Source organism: Xenopus laevis, chromosome 6L (assembly GCF_017654675.1).
Source record: "Xenopus laevis strain J_2021 chromosome 6L, Xenopus_laevis_v10.1, whole genome shotgun sequence".
Classification (NCBI taxonomy): Eukaryota; Metazoa; Chordata; class Amphibia; order Anura; family Pipidae; genus Xenopus; species Xenopus laevis.
In genome coordinates, this window is record NC_054381.1 from 153,018,200 (window position 1) to 153,041,607 (window position 23,408).

At 40.0% G+C, this 23,408-nt stretch overlaps 3 non-coding genes across 3 annotated transcripts; all 3 read left to right on the forward strand.

Annotated features, from left to right (window-relative positions):
* The first annotated feature begins 15,329 nt into the window (after positions 1–15,329).
* On the forward strand, positions 15,330–15,402 carry trnav-uac. The gene has a single exon. It is a non-coding gene; the product is annotated as a tRNA-Val (tRNA).
* A 6,339-nt stretch (positions 15,403–21,741) lies between these two features.
* Positions 21,742–21,814, forward strand: trnav-uac. The gene has a single exon. It is a non-coding gene; the product is annotated as a tRNA-Val (tRNA).
* Positions 21,815–22,652: 838 nt separating this feature from the next.
* Positions 22,653–22,725, forward strand: trnag-ucc. Its single transcript has one exon. It is a non-coding gene; the product is annotated as a tRNA-Gly (tRNA).
* The last annotated feature ends 683 nt before the right edge of the window (positions 22,726–23,408 follow it).

Sequence of the window (23,408 nt, forward strand, 5' to 3'; positions counted from 1 at the left end):
ATGAGAGATGAGAAGGAAATCCAGAGAAACAAATTCAGTATTATGATGATGGTGCACAAGCTGAATAGTTTTCCATTTTTTTTGGGAATGAGACCACTTGCACTATTAAAAAAATAGCCAAATGGATTTCCACATTTCCGGATCAGCAACCCATTAGGGTACAACTGCACCGTGTTCTCCTAAATGCTTTTTAGCTGTTTAAATTCAAAGGCGCATATGGATAATGCAATATGATGCCGATAGAAACCCTAGGAGCGGCCTAAAAGTCTCACTATAATAGCAACTGGGAATTCTAATGGCCAATCTATTATGAATGATGGTGAATGGCAAGGGATACGGCAAATTGTGAAGATAATTAGTGCATCATGATCTAACACTGCTGCAACAAAAAGCAGGAGACCAGCGGAAGGGGCTTGCAAAGCAATTTGCAAAGTGCAAAATTCAGACCAAAATCATAATTTTTTGATCTACAATGCAGGGGTTTCCCCTTAATTACAGAGTATTTCACATACCTCAATTGTGTCCACTGCAACTTGCATGCCTTGCACCAATATGGATGCAATTTAGTGTCTGTTTTGGTGAATGGTGTCCAAAAGCATAGGATCAATTGCAACTATTGAAGCAACAGTTTCTATAACCTGCAGTCACATAACAACCCCTCAGTGACTTCTAATATCCTTATCATTTACAGTAGGGGTACATTATACCTTATGATACTTGAGTGATACTCAGAGTTCCCTGTATAACTCAGCCTGCAGCCTTGTGTCTTTATATGGTCACAGAACCCCTCAGTGACTTCTAATATCCTTATCATTTACAATAGGGGGTACATTATCCCTTATAATACATGAGTGATACTCAGAGTTCCCTGTATAACTCAGCCTGCAGCCTTGTGCCTTTATAAGGTCACAGAACCCCTCAGTGACTTCTAATATCCTTATCATTTACAGTAGGGGGTACATTATACCTTATGATACATGAGTGATACTCAGAGTTCCCTGTATAACTCAGCCTGCAGCCTTGTGCCTTTATATGGTCACAGAACCCCTCAGTGACTTCTAATATCCTTATCATTTACAGTAGGGGGTACATTATCCCTTATAATAAATGAGTGATACTCATAGTTCGCTGTATAACTCAGCCTGCAGCCTTGTGCCTTTATATGGTCACAGAACCCCTCAGTGACTTCTAATATCCTTATCATTTACAGTAGGGGGTACTTTATCCCTTATGATACATGAGTGATACTCAGAGTTTGCTGTATAACTCAGTCTGCAGCCTTGTGCCTTTATATGGTCACAGAACCCCTCAGTGACTTCTAATATCCTTATCATTTACAGTAGGGGTACATTATCCCTTATAATACATGAGTGATACTCAGAGTTCCCTGTATAACTCAGCCTGCAGCCTTGTGCCTTTATATGGTCACAGAACCTCTCAGTGACTTCTAATATCCTTATCATTTACAGTAGGGGGTACGTTATCCCTTATAATACAAGAGTGATACTCAGAGTTCGCTGTATAACTCAGCCTGCAGCCTTGTGCCTTTATATGGTCACAGAACCCCTCAGTGACTTCTAATATCCTTATCATTTACAATAGGGGGTACATTATACCTTATGATACATGAGTGATACTCAGAGTTCCCTGTATAACTCAGCCTGCAGCCTTGTGCCTTTATATGGTCACAGAACCCCTCAGTGACTTCTAATATCCTTATCATTTACAATAGGGGGTACATTATCCCTTATAATACATGAGTGATACTCAGAGTTCCCTGTATAACTCAGCCTGCAGCCTTGTGCCTTTATATGGTCACAGAATCCCTCAGTGACTTCTAATATCCTTATCATTTACAGTAGGGGGTACATTATCCCTTATAATAAATGAGTGATACTCAGAGTTCGCTGTATAACTCAGCCTGCAGCCTTGTACCTTTATATGGTCACAGAACCCCTCAGTGACTTCTAATATCCTTATCATTTACAGTAGGGGGTACTTTATCCCTTATAATACAAGAGTGATACTCAGAGTTTGCTGTATAACTCAGCCTGCAGCCTTGTGCTTTTATATGGTCACAGAACCCCTCAGTGACTTCTAATATCCTTATCATTTACAATAGGGGGTACATTATCCCTTATAATACATGAGTGATACTCAGAATTCCCTGTATAACTCAGCCTGCAGCCTTGTGCCTTTATATGGTCACAGAACCTCTCAGTGACTTCTAATATCCTTATCATTTACAGTAGGGGCTACTTTATCCCTTATAATACAAGAGTGATACTCAGAGTTCGCTGTATAACTCAGCCTGCAGCCTTGTGCCTTTATATGGTCACAGAACCCCTCAGTGACTTCTAATATCCTTATCATTTACAATAGGGGGTACATTATCCCTTATAATACATGAGTGATACTCAGAGTTCCCTGTATAACTCAGCCTGCAGCCTTGTGCCTTTATATGGTCACAGAACCCCTCAGTGACTTCTAATATCCTTATCATTTACAATAGGGGGTACATTATCCCTTATAATACATGAGTGATACTCAGAGTTCCCTGTATAACTCAGCCTGCAGCCTTGTGCCTTTATATGGTCACAGAACCCCTCAGTGACTTCTAATATCCTTATCATTTACAATAGGGGGTACATTATCCCTTATAATACATGAGTGATACTCAGAGTTCCCTGTATAACTCAGCCTGCAGCCTTGTGCCTTTATATGGTCACAGAACCCCTCAGTGACTTCTAATATCCTTATCATTTACAATAGGGGGTACATTATCCCTTATAATACATGAGTGATACTCAGAGTTCCCTGTATAACTCAGCCTGCAGCCTTGTGCCTTTATATGGTCACAGAACCCCTCAGTGACTTCTAATATCCTTATCATTTACAATAGGGGGTACATTATCCCTTATAATACATGAGTGATACTCAGAGTTCTCTGTATAACTCAGCCTGCAGCCTTGTGCCTTTATATGGTCACAGAACAACCCCTCAGTGACTTCTAATATCCTTATCATTTACAATAGGGGGTACATTATCCCTTATAATACATGAGTGATACTCAGAGTTCCCTGTATAACTCAGCCTGCAGCCTTGTGCCTTTATATGGTCACAGAACCCCTCAGTGACTTCTAATATCCTTATCATTTACAATAGGGGGTACATTATCCCTTATAATACATGAGTGATACTCAGAGTTCCCTGTATAACTCAGCCTGCAGCCTTGTGCCTTTATATGGTCACAGAACCCCTCAGTGACTTCTAATATCCTTATCATTTACAATAGGGGGTACATTATCCCTTATAATACATGAGTGATACTCAGAGTTCTCTGTATAACTCAGCCTGCAGCCTTGTGCCTTTATATGGTCACAGAACAACCCCTCAGTGACTTCTAATATCCTTATCATTTACAATAGGGGGTACATTATCCCTTATAATACATGAGTGATACTCAGAGTTCCCTGTATAACTCAGCCTGCAGCCTTGTGCCTTTATATGGTCACAGAACCCCTCAGTGACTTCTAATATCCTTATCATTTACAATAGGGGGTACATTATCCCTTATAATACATGAGTGATACTCAGAGTTCCCTGTATAACTAAGCCTTGTGCCTTTATATGGTCACAGAACCCCTCAGTGATGTCCCAGTGACATTTGTGGTAGCCATATATTTTACAACAGGGGGTAAATAATTCCCTATAGGCAGACTGAACTGCTTACAGTATTTAGCTAATTTGTCACACTTAAATGCAGCAAATAAAGGTAATTTGCTACTAAACAGTGGGTGTCAAATGATGATTCTATTTTGCTCTTGGGCTTTTCAGTCATTTCTACCTGTGAATAACCCCTGGGTTTGATCATCTGTCATAATGAGTTACTCGTTCAGCTTTTTAGCTACAATACTAAAAATTACTAATTACCCCAGTCAGTGGCGATTCTGGCCCCTCCGCCATCTGAGGCAGCAGCAGTTGCTGCCGCCCCCCCTCCACCGTGCGCTTACATTTTGCACCTGAGGGGGTCCACAAGGACGACAGAGAGGGCCAGAATGCTAGCGCAGAGAGCCTAACTGCCAAATTTCTGGTTTGGAAACTGAAAATTTGGCTCTTAAAGTACCAGGAGCAGCATTTTTGCTTCCCCGGTACCTAGTGGGGTGCTGCAGCCTGAGGTGACAGCCTCAACTCTCCTCGTTGGTGAAGCACTCCTGACCCCAATTGGGAATATCTAATTATGTTCATGTACAAGGGACACAGTGATGGGGAAGGTGTTGTGCCCGTCAGTAGAAGACTTAGAGGGTATTGGTTGGAATGTTCTGGAACTTCCAGTATCTCTAGAGAGCCTTCCAGCTTTCTCGAATTCAGGTATTTTAAGAAGATACCTGGATCAGGGTGATTTGGCACTTGGGGTAGTCTAGCTGGGAGAGCACTATAGCACTTTCTGCACTAGAAAATTCCAATTTAAAAATCATTATTTAGGCATTTTGCCTCCCCCGGTAACTTGCTGAGCAGCTCCCCCTTAACCTGATCACCTGAATATGTGAGACTACTTTTCCCACCCCATCCTCTTCAATTGGGTGGTAGGGTGCAACTCTGAACACCAACACCTATCCCAATTCTTACTTTTCCATGCCAATCCCATATGGGAAGAAAGGATTCAGATAATCTTAAATGGACCATATTTTTTGGCCCACGCACTTCTACTCAGCCCCCACTTGTGTCTAATTCTCTTAAATGGGAAAAGTTCTCGCCACTATTATTGGAGGATTTTTGAAAGCTAACAGTGGGTGCTGAATGGAAACCCCATGTCCATACTCACATGACAACCATTGGGGGCTCTGGGCCCACTTACATTTCTTATTGGGGCTTTTGGCCTCCCAGTTTTCAGCCTTCACTACCTTGTGCTAATATATCACCCTGTCTGACCTTCTTCTAGGAGCAGTTGACTGTCATTGGAAGGCACTCCCTATAATAGAATTAACCTTGCATCCTATTTATCCATCTACTTATAAACTTGTTCTACCAACAGAGGTGCAAGGGGTCTAATATAACCCACTATATATAACATAACAGCCACTGTATGTGGCCTTTATTCTCACATATGGGCAGCAAACTATAAGTATTGTAAGATTTGAGCAATACGTTATAATGTAAAGCAATAGAATGTACATTGCATCTGGCTTGGAATCTATTGGCCGGGGCAGTATGACAGAGAGCCCAGTAACACAGAGCGTCTCTTTATCTCAACAGCCTCTTTGGGTCGTATCATCTGGAGTTGCATAACCAGCCTCCTTGTCACGGAGAGAGTTCAAGTAGAATTTAACTGTCTGGCTTAATGAAAAGCTCTTGGATGGCTGCTATATGGGTCACCAAAAAAACGCTGACTAGGATCCAAGATTCAGCGCCAGAAAAGAGAAGAACATTACAGAAACACTGACACTGGGGGAGTCTTGTTGCTAATCATGCTCTTGTATTGGGAAATAAGGACCTTGGTTCAACATAAAGAGTCAAATTGTACAAGGGTCATTATACTTCTACAATTCCCTCCTAAATTGTGCTTAGTACAGGGAATACCTATGCTGCCATAGTTTTATGGGATCTCTCTGTACAGACTATGAGCAAACTTAGGGACTGTTCCTGCTGAATTGTGCTTAGTACAGGGAATACCTATGCTGTCATAATTTTATGGGATCTCTCTGTACAGACTATGAGCAAACTTAAGGGACTGTTCCTGCTGAATTGTGCTTAGTACAGGGAATACCTATGCTGCCATAGTTTTATGGGATCTCTCTGTACAGACTATGAGCAAATTTAGGGGCTGTTCCTGCTGAATTGTGCTTAGTACAGGGGAATACCTATGTTGCCATAGTTTTATGGGATCTCTCTGTATACGGTGCAAAAGAACCAAGGCAGTGTTTCCCTGTTATAGAGAGTTCCATCATCATTAGGACTGTAACACAATAGGAGCTCTATGGGAGGTGATAAGGAGCATGTGGCCAAATAGCCTGAGACTAAAGGTGGCCATACACAGGCAGATTAAAGCTGCGATATCGGACCTTTAGACTGATTCAACAGCTTATCTGCCCATGTGTGGGTGCTCCCGACGGGTCCTCCTGATCGATATCAGGCAAAAAATCGGAGATGCAGATATCGATCGGTCAAGTTTGAATCTTTTGTGCGATCCAGGACCGCATTGGTTAGTTGATGCGGTTCTGCAACCAGTCGGAGCCCATTCGTAGTATTGCAATCCGATCGTTCGGCCCCAGGATTCATCCGATATCGCCCAGCTGTTAGTGGGCATATCGGGTTAAGATCCACTTTATGGCAACCTTGCCAAACAAGCGGATCACCTTTAGAGAAGGAGGGTCAATATGGAGCAATGTGAGAAGGAAGCATTGGGATAAGGTAAAAAAATTTGTATGCCAAAGGCCATTAAATGTACTATAACATATCCCTGCCTGTGATGCTCACAATAGCGATGGGCAAATAAATTCACCAGGTGCGAATTTGACTTTAAGACCGGCGTCAAAATTGATGTGAGTGTCAGAATTGAAGAGTTAAAATTCTCGTTTAGCATTTGTCTCGCCATTTCGTGAATTTCGCTGGAAATATACAGAGAAGCAAAACGGGACAAGTTCAGCCATCACCACTCACAATGGATTATGGGACTGACTGCTCACACTGTAGTTGGTTATTTCCATGACCATTATATAAGGGGGATAAGATGGTGTAATAATGCCTTTTATAAAACCCTATAATGACCCATCTAGTGAATGCCAATGAGTTAGGGCTCCAGTACACACAAATGATATTATGGAACTAATGGAAATACAGAAAAGGGCAACCAAATGAATTAAGGGAATGAAAGATATCAGTCACAGGTTTGCATGAAGGGGGCAGTATATGAGATGTCATAAAAACAAAATATACCGTATGAAGCAGCTGGGGGAAAAACGTTTGACTTGAGGGGGGATGAAGAGATTTGCATGGGCCCCAGTCTCAGATCTGGTCCGTAGCTGTTGCACTATGACTGTACATTCCATCAGTACAGTAGAGCTCTCAGGCAGTGGATGTTTTCTGTAGGTCTGCACATTCCGTTCTGGCACAGAAATTCACAAACATATGCAACAATGATTAATGCTGCTCTCTTGCCTATGGGAATTTGGGATAATGAGGTATTACAAGTTAGAAAAGCTGCGGCTCTGGGAGGGAGAATGAATGGCTTGAACTGTACATCTTCACCCCCTCGTTCAGATTCTGATTATCCTCTTGTCCAATCAATAAGCCATCTGCTCCTCTGAGCACTCTTACACTTTAATGCTCAATTATAACACATAGAATCAATCTGCTTTATACCCCCCAACCTAATATTTGGCTCTTTGGGATAATGTGTCATTAGAATTGCCCAACATTTCCTATATCCCGAGCCTCCGAGGGGCAATAAGCAATTTCACAAGACTTATTTGTCTCCTTTATTAACTGCTCATAAAAGTCACCAGCCACTAAATGTATGGACTGTCCCAACAGTCAGCCATTATTAATATTATTATTATTATTATGCCAATAACTTTCATGCACAGCAACAAAGAAACATAATGTTTGTATTTCAGCTTAAAATATGATGTGATGCTCAGCAGATTAAACTAAATATGGGTCTGATCTAACTATATTCAGAAACTGCTATAGTTGTCATAGGAAAGTTGCCAAGTCTCCTCTCAAATCAGAAATTTCATCTTGCTTTATGGTTGAAAATCTAACTATAAATATACAGTATAACTGAGCATTCAATGGCTACACAGATCCTATCTGATCCCCATTGTAAGCAGCAGTCCTGCCCTGCTTTATGGCAGCTGAGATTCTAGCTATCTGTATAACAGAACATTCTGTCCCAGTGGCTGCACAGATCTTATCTGATTCCCATTGTAAGCAGCAGTCCTGCCCTGCTTTATGGCAGCTGAGATTCTAGCTATCTGTATAACAGAACATTCTGTCCCAGTGGCTGCACAGATCCTATCTGATCCCCATTGTAAGCAGCAGTCCTGTCCTGCTTTATGGCAGCTGAGATTCTATCAATCTGTATAACAGAACATTTGTTACAGTGGTCACTGAGCCTATCTGATGCTTACTGTTGACATTACTACAGGATTTTAAACCTTTATTAGCATTAATGAGCTGAAAGTGTAAAATGCTCCAAGAATAAAACTCCCCATCGGCATTAAAAAATCATGTGATGATCCAGTGTAAATATTACGGTTTATACTGATGTAAATATTTATATGTAATATTAATGAAAATAATTAAGCAGTTTAGAGTCTTTGTGATTTACGAAACCTATAGCTACAAGCTCTTCTGAAGGAATAGCTGTATCTCAATAATGATGGTGGTGCAGCAGTTTTGGGGGCGAGCTCCCCAAAAAGCCAGGATGTATGACAACTCCCAAAAAGTTTTATGAAGAATAACAACATTAAAGAACAGCAGGGTGAGATTGCATGCTTGTTAAAAATGAAAAACATTTTGGTTTTATAAGGGACTCTGAAAACCTATCATTTTACCCCACCCCCATATATATTAAAGGGAGCCAGTTTTACAAGACTCGCTCTGTAGTAGCAAAGAAAGCTTAGCTCAAGGTACTGGTCAGTGGCAGATGTACCACAGGGCAAATTTTATGTGAACAAGGCCTGATGGAAATCTGGAAAGCTTTGTTTGGTTTTAGATAGTGATGGGTGAATTTGCGCCGTTTCGCTTTGCGGAAAAATGAGTGAATTTCGCTCGAAATTCGCGAAATGGCGCCGGCGTCTCATTTTTGACGCCAGCGCCCGTTTTTTTGATGCTGGCGCCCATTTTTGACGCCGGCGTCCGTTTTTTCGGAAAATTAATTTTGACGCCGGCGAATTTATTCGCTGGCGGCGAATTTATTCGCTGGCGGCGAATCCCGCAAATTCGCGCCTGGCGAATAAATTCGCCCATCACTAGTTTTAGACAGACCAATATTTCTCAGTTTCCCAGACTCCCTCTCTTTTGGTTTGGTACCAGTGGATTGGATGAAATCTGATTTATGGTTTTAACATGTAAATTTGAGATCATGACAAAGGACATTCAGTGTTGACACACATAAGGAATATAGTTCATAGCATGTTATACTAATTAAAATAGATCAAATAAAACATTTTGAAGTAGGTAAATTGGTTGATGAGAGCAGGGAAAAGGCAGAAATTTTCAACTGCTGTTTCTGATTTTTTTTCTCCAGAATTTTTGATCTGGTTGAAATGGTTAATGAAGACTTTCTTTTTATTAGACCCAATTTTCTTAATATAACTACTGTTCCATGAGTGACTCAGAAGGAAACTCAAAAGTGACTAGAACATGTGAAGGTAATCAAAGGTCACAGGATGAGATAGTATTTATCCAAGGATACTAAATTAGTTTACTCTGTAAATGCCAAACCTGGTCTGACCTGATGCCACAGTATTGGTGAATTGCTATACTGGTGCCATTTTTTGGCATCTCAGTCCTGTAGGTTTTACATCAGTGGTAGGAACATTTTTGGAAGGGGAAATAAAGCATAAGAGAACTTTGCAATACTATGAATTTGTGCCAAAATGGTTTTATTTATAATAGATCTTGCCACACTAATCTAATTACCTTCTATGAGGAGGTGAAAAGGAGTCTTGATTCTGGGATGGAAATGGATGTGATCTACTGTGAATTTGCTAAAACATTTGATATAGTACCATACAGAAAGCTACTAATTAAATGATGGAACATTGGCCTGGAACATAATACTTGTACTGAATAATAGAACTGGCAGGAGAAATTAAAAATAATAGTGGTAAATGGGACAATTTCTAATTGGATCAGTGTTGTTAGGGGAGTACCGCAGGGCTATGTCCTTGGCTCTTTCCTTTTTAACTTCTTTTTAATGACCTGTATTTTTGCAGATGATACTAAAGTGTGCAAAACTGTAAGCTCCCTGCAGGATTCCTTCACTTTGCAGCAATATTTCACTAAATTGAAAAAATGGATGGCAAATTAGAGACTGAGGTTCAATGTTGATAAATGCAAGGTCATGCACTTGAATACGAGTTATTCAACAAATAGTAGCATGTTGGGGCATCCTTAATTGAGAAAGATTTGGGGATTTTTGTGGATAACAAGCTCTGTAACTATAGGTAGTGTCTGTCAGTGGATACAAAAGCAAATAAAGTTCTGTTTTGCAGGGAAAAGGGCATTAATTCAAGTGATGAAAAAATAATTTTGTCTCATAATAGGTCCCTGGTTAAGCCTTAACTTGAGAATGCAGTGCAGTTTTGGGCTCAAGCCTTTAAAAAGGATATAAATGAGTTGGGCTCTTTTCTCCATTTAAAAAGCGCAACAATGAGATGTCACCCCTGTAGATTTCAATAAATTAACTTTCATTTGAAACAGAGAAGGTGGTTCTTCACAGTGAGGTCAGTGAAGTTGGGGAAAGCCCTATTGCCTGATGCTGTTTCTATTAATGCGTTGAGAGGGACTTGGATGATTCCTTGGACAGGCATAATATCAAAGGCTACAGTGATTTTAAGATCTATAATTAGTTTAATATAGGTATTGGTATATACATTTCCATATGTGAGTGTACAGACAAGTCTGTTGATGTGTGTAATATATGTGCAATGGGGGTTCATTTGGAGGGGTTGAACTTGAATGACTTTTTTTTTTTTTCAAATAAACTATGTAACAAGAGTTCAATGTAGAAACCAAAAGACGTAGAGGTGGTTTAGTGATATATTTTCATTTTCTATTGATTAATGACAAACGTAATGAACTGCTACAGGGTAAACATAAATCACTGTGTAGTGTAACAGAGTTAAATTTACTGTCAGAACTTTAATTAAAGTTGCTTTGAGAGCAACCTCAGTACGGCATGTCAGAATGTCTTTGCCACTAGCTCTTTAGAAAGATAAATGTTAGTTGTACACAGGGAACTCCCTTAGATTAATGTTGCATTACATAGCCATTGATTTCTCTTAAAACTTCTCCCACATACTCCAGGAACTGGAACCTTACCTTACAGGTGACTTACCAGCAAAGAGAACTATTTATTTAAATGTCTTATAGAATGTGGGAGAATATTATGGTTATCCTATGCCTGTCCTGCAACTGAACATGTGCTATTCTGTATACCTTGAAAAACATATATAGTAGGGAGAGATGGTGTCTATAGTAACAGTGGATAATAGTCTCTGGGAAGGGAGTGTGACTGTGGGATAGCAGGTATAGTAGGGAGAGATGGTGCCTATAGTAACAGTGGATAATAGTCTCTGGGAAGGGAGTGTGACTGTGGGATAGCAGGTATAGTAGGGAGAGATGGTGTCTATAGTAACAGTGGATAATAGTCTCTGGGAAGGAACTGTGGCTGTGGGATAGCAGGTATAGTAGGGAGAGATGGTGTCTATAGTAACAGTGGATAATAGTCTCTGGGAAGGGAGTGTGACTGTGGGATAGCAGGTATAGTAGGGAGAGATGTGTCTATAGTAACAGTGGGATAATAGTCTCTGGGAAGGGAGTGTGACTGTGGGATAGCAGGTATAGTAGGGAGAGATGGTGCCTATAGTAACAGTGGGATAATAGTCTCTGGGAAGGGAGTGTGACTGTGGGATAGCAGGTATAGTAGGGAGACATGGTGCCTATAGTAACAGTAGGATAATAGTCTCTGGGAAGGGAGTGTGACCGTGGGATAGCAGGTATAGTAGGGAGAGATGGTGCCTATAGTAACAGTGGATAATAGTCTCTGGGAAGGGAGTGTGACTGTGGGATAGCAGGTATAGTAGGGAGAGATGGTGCCTATAGTAACAGTGGATAATAGTCTCTGGGAAGGGAGTGTGACTGTGGGATAGCAGGTATAGTAAGGAGAGATGGTGCCTATAGTAACAGTGGATAATAGTCTCTGGGAAGAGAGTGTGACTGTGGGATAGCAGGTATAGTAGGGAGAGATGGTGCCTATAGTAACAGTGGATAATAGTCTCTGGGAAGGGAGTGTGACTGTGGGATAGCAGGTATAGTAGGGAGAGATGGTGCCTATAGTAACAGTGGGATAATAGTCTCTGGGAAGGGAGTGTGACTGTGGGATAGCAGGTATAGTAGGGAGAGATGGTGCCTATAGTAACAGTGGATAATAGTCTCTGGGAAGGGAATAGCAGATTATGAAATCAGTAATAGTACATGACCCATATCTGGAAGGGAAGTGCTTCCATACAAACCTATTATTGGACTCTCAAGCTCTGTAGTGCATAGTATATATATAGTGTGTATAATAATGGACACTCCTGCCATTTGTACGTACTGTTAGTAAATAACCCCTTGTGTATAAATACCTTTACTGCATTTTTTATTTCCTGACTTTACTTGCCCTTTAAAGCTCAATAACCATTTGACAAATTTTCACTCTATGTAGCCCAAAGTCTGCGTCACATTACAGACTGTAGATCTTATACTGAGCATCTGCCTTAAGAGAACCTAAATACATTCACATAATATGCGGCTTCGTTTTCAGGACATTTGTCTTTATGGCAGGTCAGAGCTGCGGCACATTTTAGAGTCAAGTCACATCCCCACGCCCGAGCAAATGTGTCTTTACTATTGGAAAGGAGGGTTCTACAATATTAGATATAGATTTATATGTACTGTATATATATTCTCTCCCCCCTCCATTCCTGCACTGTCCGTATGTGTGGGAATGTGTTTTCGGTTCATTATTAAGTCACACAACATTCTGGATTTTTGTTATTGTGACGGGCGCTGAGAAGGAAATAAAGAAGCTGAATTTCATTTACATGAAGACGGAATTGTTGTATTTCAGCAGCACTTACAGGCGTCGTGATTGTACCTTTACCCGTGTTTTCTGCTGCCCCGTATCATTAATCACCCAATAAATATATGTATATAACATATAAATAACAGCTGGTTTAGAAGGAGGTACAGCTGAACCTTTATGAAGATTATGTATAATACACAAACGTATTAGTAATGAACTTTATATTCAACAGCTCTCCTGTTAGCAATTTCAGCAATCTGGTTGCTAAGGTTCAAATTCCCCTAGCAACCATGCTTTGATTTGAATACGAGACTGGAATATGAATAGGAGAAGCCTGAATAGAAAGACGAGTAATAAAAAGTAACAATAACAATACATTTGTAGCCTTACAGAGCATTTGTTTTTAGATGGGGTCAGTGACCCCGATTTGAAAGCTCGAAAGAGTCAGAAGAAGGCGGCAAATAATGAAAAAAACTATAACAATATCAATAATGGAGACCAGTTGAAAAGTTGCTTTGAATTAGCCATTCTATAACATAATACAAGTTAGCTTAAAGGGCATGTAAAGGCAAAAAAATAAATAATACCATTTTTACTTTCTTTAATGAAAAAGAAACCTATCTCCAATATACTTTACTTAAAAAATGTGTACAGTTTTTATAAGAAACCTGACTGTATGCAGTGAAATTCTCCCTTCATTTACTGCTGTGGATAGGAATTGTCAGACGGTCCCTAACTGCTGAGCAGGGAAACAATCATACTTATGAACAGCAGGGGGAGCCCCGCCTTACTTCCCAGCCATGCAGAACTCAAGCAGCTTTGTTTATGCTGATCCCTAAGCAGCCCAGACCACACTGAGCATGTGCACAGTCTTAGTCTTGCAAAGATGTTGAACAAAGTTACAAGATGATGACCCCCTGTAGCCAACTTTGAAAGCATAAATCATTTGTTTGATTAGGCTTGTGGTACAGTAAGTTAATGTTTATATTTAGTATACAAAACATAGCATTTCTAGCCTTATTCTATTTTAGACTTTACATGCCCTTTAAAGATGCACCAATGTATTTCATTTAATGAATTTGAAAGATGTCACCAATGGAGCTCCTCCTCCAGGGTACAGGAGTGGTGTGTGATGCTCTAAGTCAGTGATCCCCAACCAGTAGCTTGTGAGTAACATGTTGCTCCCCAACCCCTTGGATGTTGCTCCCAGTGGCCTCAAAACAGGAGCTTATTTTTGAATTCCAGGCTTGGAGGCAAGTTTTGGTTTCATAAAAGCCAGGTGCACTGCCAAACAGAGTCTCAATGTAGATTGGCAATCACAGCGCAGTGAAACAAAAAAAACAAACAGCGAAAACCAAAAACAATTATTGGGTTAGAGCAGTGATCCCCAACCAGTAGCTCGTCAGCAACATGTTACTCAACCCCTTGGATTTTGCTCCCAGTGGCCTCTAAGCAGGAGCTTATTTTTAGTTGCAACACCAGGGGGCAGATTTACATAGGGTCGAATATCGAGGGTTAATTAACCCTCGATATTCGACTGGCGAATGTAAATCCTTCGACTTCGAATATCGAAGTCGAAGGATTTAGTGATATTCCTACGATCGCATGATCGAAGGAATAATCGTTCGATCGAACGATTCGAAGGATTTTAATCCATCGATCGAAGGATATTCCTTCGATCTGAAAATTGTTAGGAAGCCTATGCGGACCTTCCCCATAGGCTATCATTGGCCTCGGTAGGTTTTAGGTGGCGAACTAGGGGGTCGAAGTATTTTTTAAAGAGACAGTACTTCAACTATCGAATGGTCGAATAGTCGAACGATTTTTAGTTTGAATCGTTCGATTTGATGTCGTAGTCGTAGTCGAAGGTCGAAGTAGCCTATTCAATGGTCGAAGTAGCCATATTCGACCATTTGAAATTCGAAGTATTTTTTCTTCTATACCTTCACTCGAGCTCAGTAAATGGGCCCCTTGGTGTACTGCCAATCAGAGCCTCAATGTAGGTTGACAATCCAAATAGGGGCTACCAAATTGCCAATCACAACACTTATATGGCACCCCAAAAACATTTTTCATGCTTCTGTTGCTCCCCAACTCCTTTTACTTCTGAATGTTGCTCACGGGTCTAATAGGTTGGGGATCCCTGTTCTAAGGAGTTCAGTGTTGCAACTCTCAACCAATCGGGATACAACACAACTGCTTTTAGCCAATCAAAAACCAATGTCAGCTGCACATTTAAAAGTTAAATCAGGTATAGAGCTTGCTTTATCTCAATACTCAAGGTCCACTAAGGCTTCTGTACAAAGAAGGGGGGTATTGAAATATAACATGAAGTATCTGCACCTTCCCCACCAGTAGGGTAAATATGGCCCAGAATGCACCCACAGCCGCACACACACATGTGAACCCCCCAGTCTCAATCCCTGATCCACCAGTCTTCTGTCCGGCACAAGTAGAGCGAGTAAAACTAACCACTTACACTAGTCAATTACATTAACTGGTTCTTCGCATAAGGCTGTGGTTGAGCTAAGGTTTCATAGTGTAGTGGTTATCATGTCTGCTTTACATGCAGTAGGTCCTGGGTTCAATCCCCAGTGAAACAAGAATTGTGGGTGAACTTTTTCAAAGTTAGCAATCAAACAAGGCCAATAGATAAAGTTGGTGAAAAGCACAAAATGTAAAGGTGCATCACATTAACACTGTCGTTAATCAGACGTAACATGGTCAAAGAGAAGTAAACTTTGTTGTGAGATTTCTGCTGACATATAAATAAATTCAGCTAACCGCTTTAGAGACGATGAAATTGACGACTATGGACTGATTTGGCTAATGATTAATCCTTGTCTAGGGCACATTGGAGCACCTTCCTGATCAAAAAACCATAACAATCTCTCCTTGCTACATACATACATACATCCATACATATACACACACACATACATCCATACATACATACATACACACACATCCATACATACATACATACATACACACACACATACATACATAAATCCATACACACACACACATACATACATACACACATACATACATATATACACACACACACACACACACACACACACACATACATATATATATATACATACATACACACATACATACACACACACACATACATACATACATACATACACACACACACATACATACATACATACATACACACACATACATACATACATACATACACACACACACATACATACATACATACATACATACACACACATACACACACATACACACACACATACATACACACATCCATACATAAATCCATACACACACACATACATACATACATACATACACACATACATACATATATACATACATACACACATACATACACACACACACATACATACATATATACATACATACACACATACATACACACACACACATACATACACACATACATACATACATACATACATACACACATACATACATATATACATACATACACACATACATACACACACACACATACATACACACATACATACATACATACATACATACATACATACATACACACATACATACATACATACATACAGATGGAGCGAAGAGTAGAGCAAATATCAACAATCACTTTGCATTGCTCTATCATTATCCACTGGCCCATGTCATTTAGGCATCACTTGTAGGAAGTCGGTGGCTGATGATTCAATATTAAACATTTCTATGACCTTTTACTTAGATCTTTAGATTTAAGGTTTTTTTGAGAGAGAAAGGGGCGGCCGTGAGTCACGCAGGGAGATGGTTGAGGTGAGTGGGACAAGTAAATCTGCGCAGAAAACAAGAGTGAGCGATGCGTGTGGTGGGGCCAAAGGAAGACAAAGCAGCGTCTCGGTGGTAGAGCAAAGTGCCACAGAAATGTCTCACACCCACATGTGGTTTGTCTTATACAACGTAAAGAAACAGTCAAAGGTGATGTGCTAAGTATATACACATGTAGATCTGGTTAATATGCTAATTTATTCTAATTGTAGGAGGGAGCCTGCTGACACTGGAGGAAAGACAATTCCACCATTATTTTTTTGCATTAACGGGCAGATATGGGTACGGACCCGGTGTCCCGCCGGCCCAATGGATAATATGTGCCTCATGTACAACTTTAAACCTGACATTAATCAGTCGGGGAATATAACTTTAGATGACCACTCAACCACCAATAAATTCATTGGGGCAAATTCACTAAGCGCCGAAACGCCGAACGCTAGCGTTACTTCGCTAGCGTTTGTCATTTCCGTTACTGCGTATATTCACTAACGAACGCTGGCGTAGTTTCGCTAGTGTTACTTCGCACCCTTACGCCTGGCGAAGTTTCGCTAGCACGTAACTACGCAAATTCACTAAAGCGCGCAGTGTACTGAACGCTACCTTTTACGCTAGACTTCTTTCGCCACCTCAGACCAGGCGAAGCGCAATAGAGTAGATAGGGATTGTTTCAAAAAAAGTCAAAATTTTTTCTAAGTCCCAAAAAACGCTGGCGTGTTTTCTACATTATGGGCGATAGGCTGAAAAAGATCCTAAAATTTTTTGGGGCTCCCCTCCTTCCCCCCTACATTTCCTGACTCATGGCAACTTACCTAGACAGTGGGCACATGTGTAGGGCAAAATAAAAATTTTATTTGATGAATTGAAGGTTTTCTAGGCATTTGTAGTGCTGATACGTATTCCTCCATTGAAATTTGAATTTGGCGCCCTATGCAAATTAGCCTTCGCTAGCGCAACTTCGCTTTACTTAGCGAATCAACGCTAGCGCAACTTCGCAACCTTACGCTACCCCTGTGCGCAACTTCGGATTTTAGTGAATTTGCGAAGCGCTGGCGAAACTACGCCTGGCGAAGTGTGGCGAAGTGCGGTGAAGTTGCGCCTGGCGAAACTACGATTGTTAGTGAATTTGCCCCATTGACTCTCCCTACTTGTATGGGCCACTTGCTTCTGCTCTCCCAACCAAAACAACTCTGATAAATACTGGGGATCTTAGAAATGACCATTGGCTCATTGATGAAGTCTTTGCCTGATGGCTCTCCTGTATTTTACAATAAAAAAAGTGAAAATTAAAGAGGTGATTCCCCTTTAAGTTAACTTTTAGTATGTTATAGAACGGCCAATACTATGCAACTTTTCAATTGGCCTTCATTATTTTTTTTATAGTTTTTGAATTATTTGCCTTCTTCTTTTGATTCTTTACAGCTTTCAAATAGGGGGGGGTCACTGACCCCATCTGAAAACAAATGCTCTGTAAGGCTACAAATGTAACGTTATTGCTACTTTTTATTACTAATCTTTCTATTCAGGCCTCTCCTATTCATTGTACTGGATTACTTCAGCGCACTGACTAGTTTTTAAATGCAATGGTGCTTCTTTCCGCTAAGAATTCACCGCAAGTCTTCAGTATAAACGTTACTAGTAGAACGAGGAGAGCAATCCAAGGCAGAATATCTGCAACAATGTCGTTTATTAGCAGCTAAAAAACACTACATGTATCGGGCCTCAAACGCCCTCTCCTATTCATATTCCAGTCTCTTATTCAAATCAATGCATGGTTGCTAGGGTAATCTGGACCCTAGCAACCAGACTGATGAACCTGCAAGCTGGAGAGCTGCTGAATAAAAAGCTAAATAATTCGAAAAACACAAATAATAAAAAATTAAAACCAATTGCAAATTGTCTCAGAATATCACTCTCTACATCATACTAAAGGTTAATTTAAAGGTGAACAACCCCTTTCAGTAATGACATTTCTAATGGTATTGATCATTTTTAATTTTTGTTGGACTTGACTGTTTGGGTTGGGAACCACTGTTAGACAAACTAACATAGGAAGGTTTGTACATGCAAAAGGTCCTGGGTTCTATCCCCAGTAAAACCAGATTTCCCTAGTATAATAATTGAAAGAACAGCTCTAACCCTGTCATTAAAGGGATACTGTCATGGGAAAAAAAAAATTTTTTCAAAATGAATCCGTTAATAGTGCTGCTCCAGCAGAATTCTGCACTGAAATCCATTTCTCAAAAGAGCAAACTGATTTTTTTTATATTCAATTTTGAAATCTGACATGGGGCTAGACATTTTGTCAATTTCCCAGCTGTCCCAAGTCATGTGACTTGTGCTCTGATAAACTTCAATCACTCTTTACTGCTGTACTGCAAGTTGGACTGATATCACCCCCCTCCCTTTTCCTCCCAGCAGCCAAACAAAAGAACAATGGGAAGGTAACCAGATAACAGCTCCCTAACACAAGATAACAGCTGCCTGGTAGATCTAAGAACAACACTCAATAGTAAAAACCCATGTCCCACTGAGACACATTCAGTTACATTGAGAAGGAAAAATAGCAGCCTGCCAGAAAGCATTTCTCTCCTAAAGTGCAGGCACAAGTCACATGACCAGGGGCAGCTGGGAAATTGACAATATGTCTAGCCCCATGTCAGATTTCAAAATTGAATATAAAAAAATCTGTTTGCTCTTTTGAGAAATGGATTTCAGTGCAGAATTCTGCTGGAGCAGCACTATTAACTGATTCATTTTGAAAAAAATGTTTTTTCCCATGACAGTATCCCTTTAACAAGGTTTAAGGTGGTCGCACAAAAGCATATCTTTTCATTGAAATGTCTGGTGAAGTACTTATAAATTAAGCTAATCACTTTACAGCCAATAAAATTAACTGGCTCTGCCCCTCAGCACTGATTTGGCAATTTATTAATCCTTGTTTGGCCACAAGTCACTGCCTTTCTGATCAAAAACTATTTGAAAATAGACCAGGTATGAACTGGGAAGTAAATTGGAAATAATGGTTTCATCATGAATTGGGGAATGAAAAGCCTAATTTTGCTTCATTGAATAATTGGTGAAATGGAAAAAAATGTGCAAAATGCAAGTAAGTCAATAGGCGTCTAATTTTTTTTTTTTATGCGCAACAATTTTTCTTGTGGCGACTTTTTTGTCCGAATGCATTAAAGTCAATGGGCTTCTTTTGTTATGGTGACTTTCATGTCTCTGCAACATTGTTTTCGTGGAGACGTATTTGTCTCAGCGAAAAATTTTCCTCTGCAAAAAATTCACAGATGGTGAAATCCGGATTTTTGCCTCTAATCGCATCACCTTTACGCGCAGAAAGTCCTGAGTTCAATCCCCAGTGAAACCTGGCTTTGCTTGCGGCTTTTCTTAAAGTCCGCAATCAAACAACGACCACAGATATAGTAAAATTCCAAGCTCACAAATTGAAGGTGCATCTCATATACAACTCTAAGGGGCAGATTTATCAACGGTCGAGGTGAGTTTCAAATTTTGAGCTATTTTTGTGTACTTCAACTAGGGCAGTGATCCCCAACCAGTAGCTCATGAGTAACCTGTTGCTCTCCAACCCCTTGGATGTTGCTCCCAGTGGCCTCAAAGCAGGAGCTTATTTTTGAATTCCAGGCTTGGAGGCAAGTTTTGGTTGTATAAAAACCAGATGTACTGCCAAACAGAACCTCAATGTAGGTTGACAATCCACATAGGGGCTACCAAATGGCCAATCACAGCACTTGTCACCCTAAGAACATTTTTCATGCTAGTGTTGCTCCCCAACGCCTTTTACTTCTGAATGTTGCTCACAGGTTCAAAAGGTTGGGGATCCCTGAACTAGGGAATAGTCCAAATTCGATTTGAATTTGAAAAAAATGAAAAAATATAATATCGAAATTTATCATGTACTGACGCTTTAAAAATTGCTGTTTTAGCCTATGGGGGACCTCCTAGAACTGGAGGTCAATTGGTGGACTTTGAAAAATCTAAGTTTTTTTGGGGAAAAACTTTGAATCGAATTCAGTCAAATGCGCTAATCCTTTAATTCATATGATTTGAATTCGGCTGAATACGGACCTATTTGATAGAAAATGGACCTATTCGACCAGAACAAAAAAATTCGACTTAATTTCAGTTGGTCTTTTTGAATTCAAATTTCGACGTTTTTTCAATTCAAAATTCGACCCTTGATAAATATCCCCCTAACCTTATCAATAATATGGTTTAAGGTGGTCAAAAAATAACTTTGCATTGAGATATCTGGTGAAATACATAGAAATTAATCTAACTCCCAACCCTTGTGTCTTATTCCCTTCCCTTTAGATTGTAAGCTCTTTTTGCACAGGGCCTTCCTTACCTTTTGCACAGGTATTGGTTGTGATGTATGTAACTCCGTATGTGACTAAGTTGTATAAACACATTTACAGCGATGCGAAAAATGTTGGAGCTATATAAATCCATGTTAATAATAATCACTTTAGAGCCAATGAAATGAACCGGCTCTTCCACTCACGACTGATTTGGCTTCTTATTGATCCTTGTCTGGCCACTAGTCACTGCCTTGATAATTAAAAACCTTTTGATCTACATCTAAGGATATAAAGGGTGAAAATAATAGTAAGTAGAAAAATTCACAAACAAATTTTGTATTTTTAATTGTTTTTTGTTTCTGTTTGGATTTGATAACTTGGAAATAATGGTTTCACGAGAGATTGGAAAATTGAAAGCCTGGCCGCTAGTGTCCTGTTTTGCATCGCTGATAAATTAGCCAAAAAAATTTGCAAAACGGTGACAAATTTGCAAAATGCCTTGAAGTCAATGGGGGTCCAAATTTTTTTTATGCTACAATTTTTATGAGCGTGGCAATTTTTTTTCGCTTCAACTGCATTAAAGTCAATGAGCGTTTTTTTTCTTGTGGCAACTTTTTTTTGTCTCAGCGACTTTTTTGTCCAAATGCATTAAAGTCAATGGGTGTTTTTTCTTTTAATGATTTTTTTGTCTCAGCGACATATTTTTTCCACAGTTTCGCAAAAAAAAAATCTGCATTTCACCTTAAATCCATGGCTGGTGAAAAAATTCAGTAATCGCTACTGTAGACTTTGTTCAGCAGAGGTTTCATAGTGTAGTGGTTATCACGTCTGCTTTACACGCAGAAGGTCCTGGGTTCAATCCCCAGTGAAACCAATCTTTGCTAGTGGCTTTTCTCAAAATCAGAATTCGAACAAGTATAAGGCAAAATCATGGGCAACTTTAACCTTGTCATTAATCAGACTTATGGTGGTTTAAGAAAAGCAAACTTTAGCATGAGATGTTGGGTGAAATATAAATAAATTAAGCTAATCACTTTCAAGCCAATACAATTTACTGACTCTTCCCCTCTGAATTGATTTGGCACCTTATCCATCCTTGTATGGGACACTTGCTTCTGCTCTCCAACCAAAACGACTCTGATAATAGTCCAGATAAGTACTGGGGAGCTTAGAAACTTCTCCTGAGCTAAAATAGCATTGGCTTATTGATGAAGTCTTTGCCTGATGGCTCTCCTGTAAAGGTGGCCATACACGGATAGATCCGCTCGTTTGGCGATGTCGCCAAACGAGCGGATCTCCCTCCGATATGCCCACCTTGAGGTGGGCAATATCGGGCTGATCCGATCGTGTGCCCTAGGGCCCAACGATCGGATCCTAGCGTTCGCCAAACGGGCGGTCGGATCGCGGGACCGCATCAACGAACAGATGCGGCCGCGATCCGACGGGATTTTTAATCCCATCCGATCGAGATCTGGCCGACTTTCGGCCAGATCTCGATCGGGGAAGCCCGTCGGGGGCCCCCATACACGGGCCAATAAGCTGCCGACACGGTCTGTCGGCAGCTTTTATCGGCCCGTGTATGGCCACCTTAACTTAGGATAAAAAAGGTAAAGATCAAGTAATGAAATTTGTAACGGAATCGATCATTTTTTTATTTTTGCTGAATTCGCTATTTTGGTTGGGAGCCACTGTTAGATATCCCAGCATGTGAAGGTTTCATAGTGTAGCGGTTGTCACGTCTGCTTTCCATGCAGAAGGTTCTGTGTTCAATCCCCAGTGAAACCAAACTTTAACAGTGACTTTACTCAGCAGTCAAACAAGGACAACAGATGTAGTAAAGTTTCAAGCTCACAAATCAAATGTGCATCTCATTTACAACTCTAACCTTGTCATTAGCAATGTTTAAGGTGTTCAAAGAAAACTTTGCATTGAGATGTCTGGTGAAATAAATACATTGGACGAAAAAATTTCCGAAACGTCGAAAAATTCACAAATTGCATTTATGTCAATAGGCGTCAATTTTTTTTTTTTACACGTTGTATCTGTCCAAATAGATTAAAGTCAATGGGCGTTTATCTTATGGCAACTTTTTAGTCCAAGTGCATTAAAGTCAATGGCCTTTTTTAATGGTGACTTTTTTGTCCAAAAAAAGTCAGTGGTTTTTTTTTCTTATGGCAATTTTTTTGTCCAAATCCATAAAAATCAATTGACGTTTTTCTTATGATGACTTTTTTTTTCCCAAATGCATGACAGTCAAGGGGCATTTTTCTTATGGCAACTTCTTTGTGCAAATGCATGAATGTTAATGGGTGTTTTTTGTTTTGGTGGCCTTTTTTTTTGCTCAGCGACATCTCAGCAGCAAATCTTTTCAATAGTTTTGCAAAAAAAATTTCGCTGATGCTGAAATTCAGAATTTCACTGCAAATATACGGCTTGTGAAAAAATTCACTAATCACTACTGAAAGCTC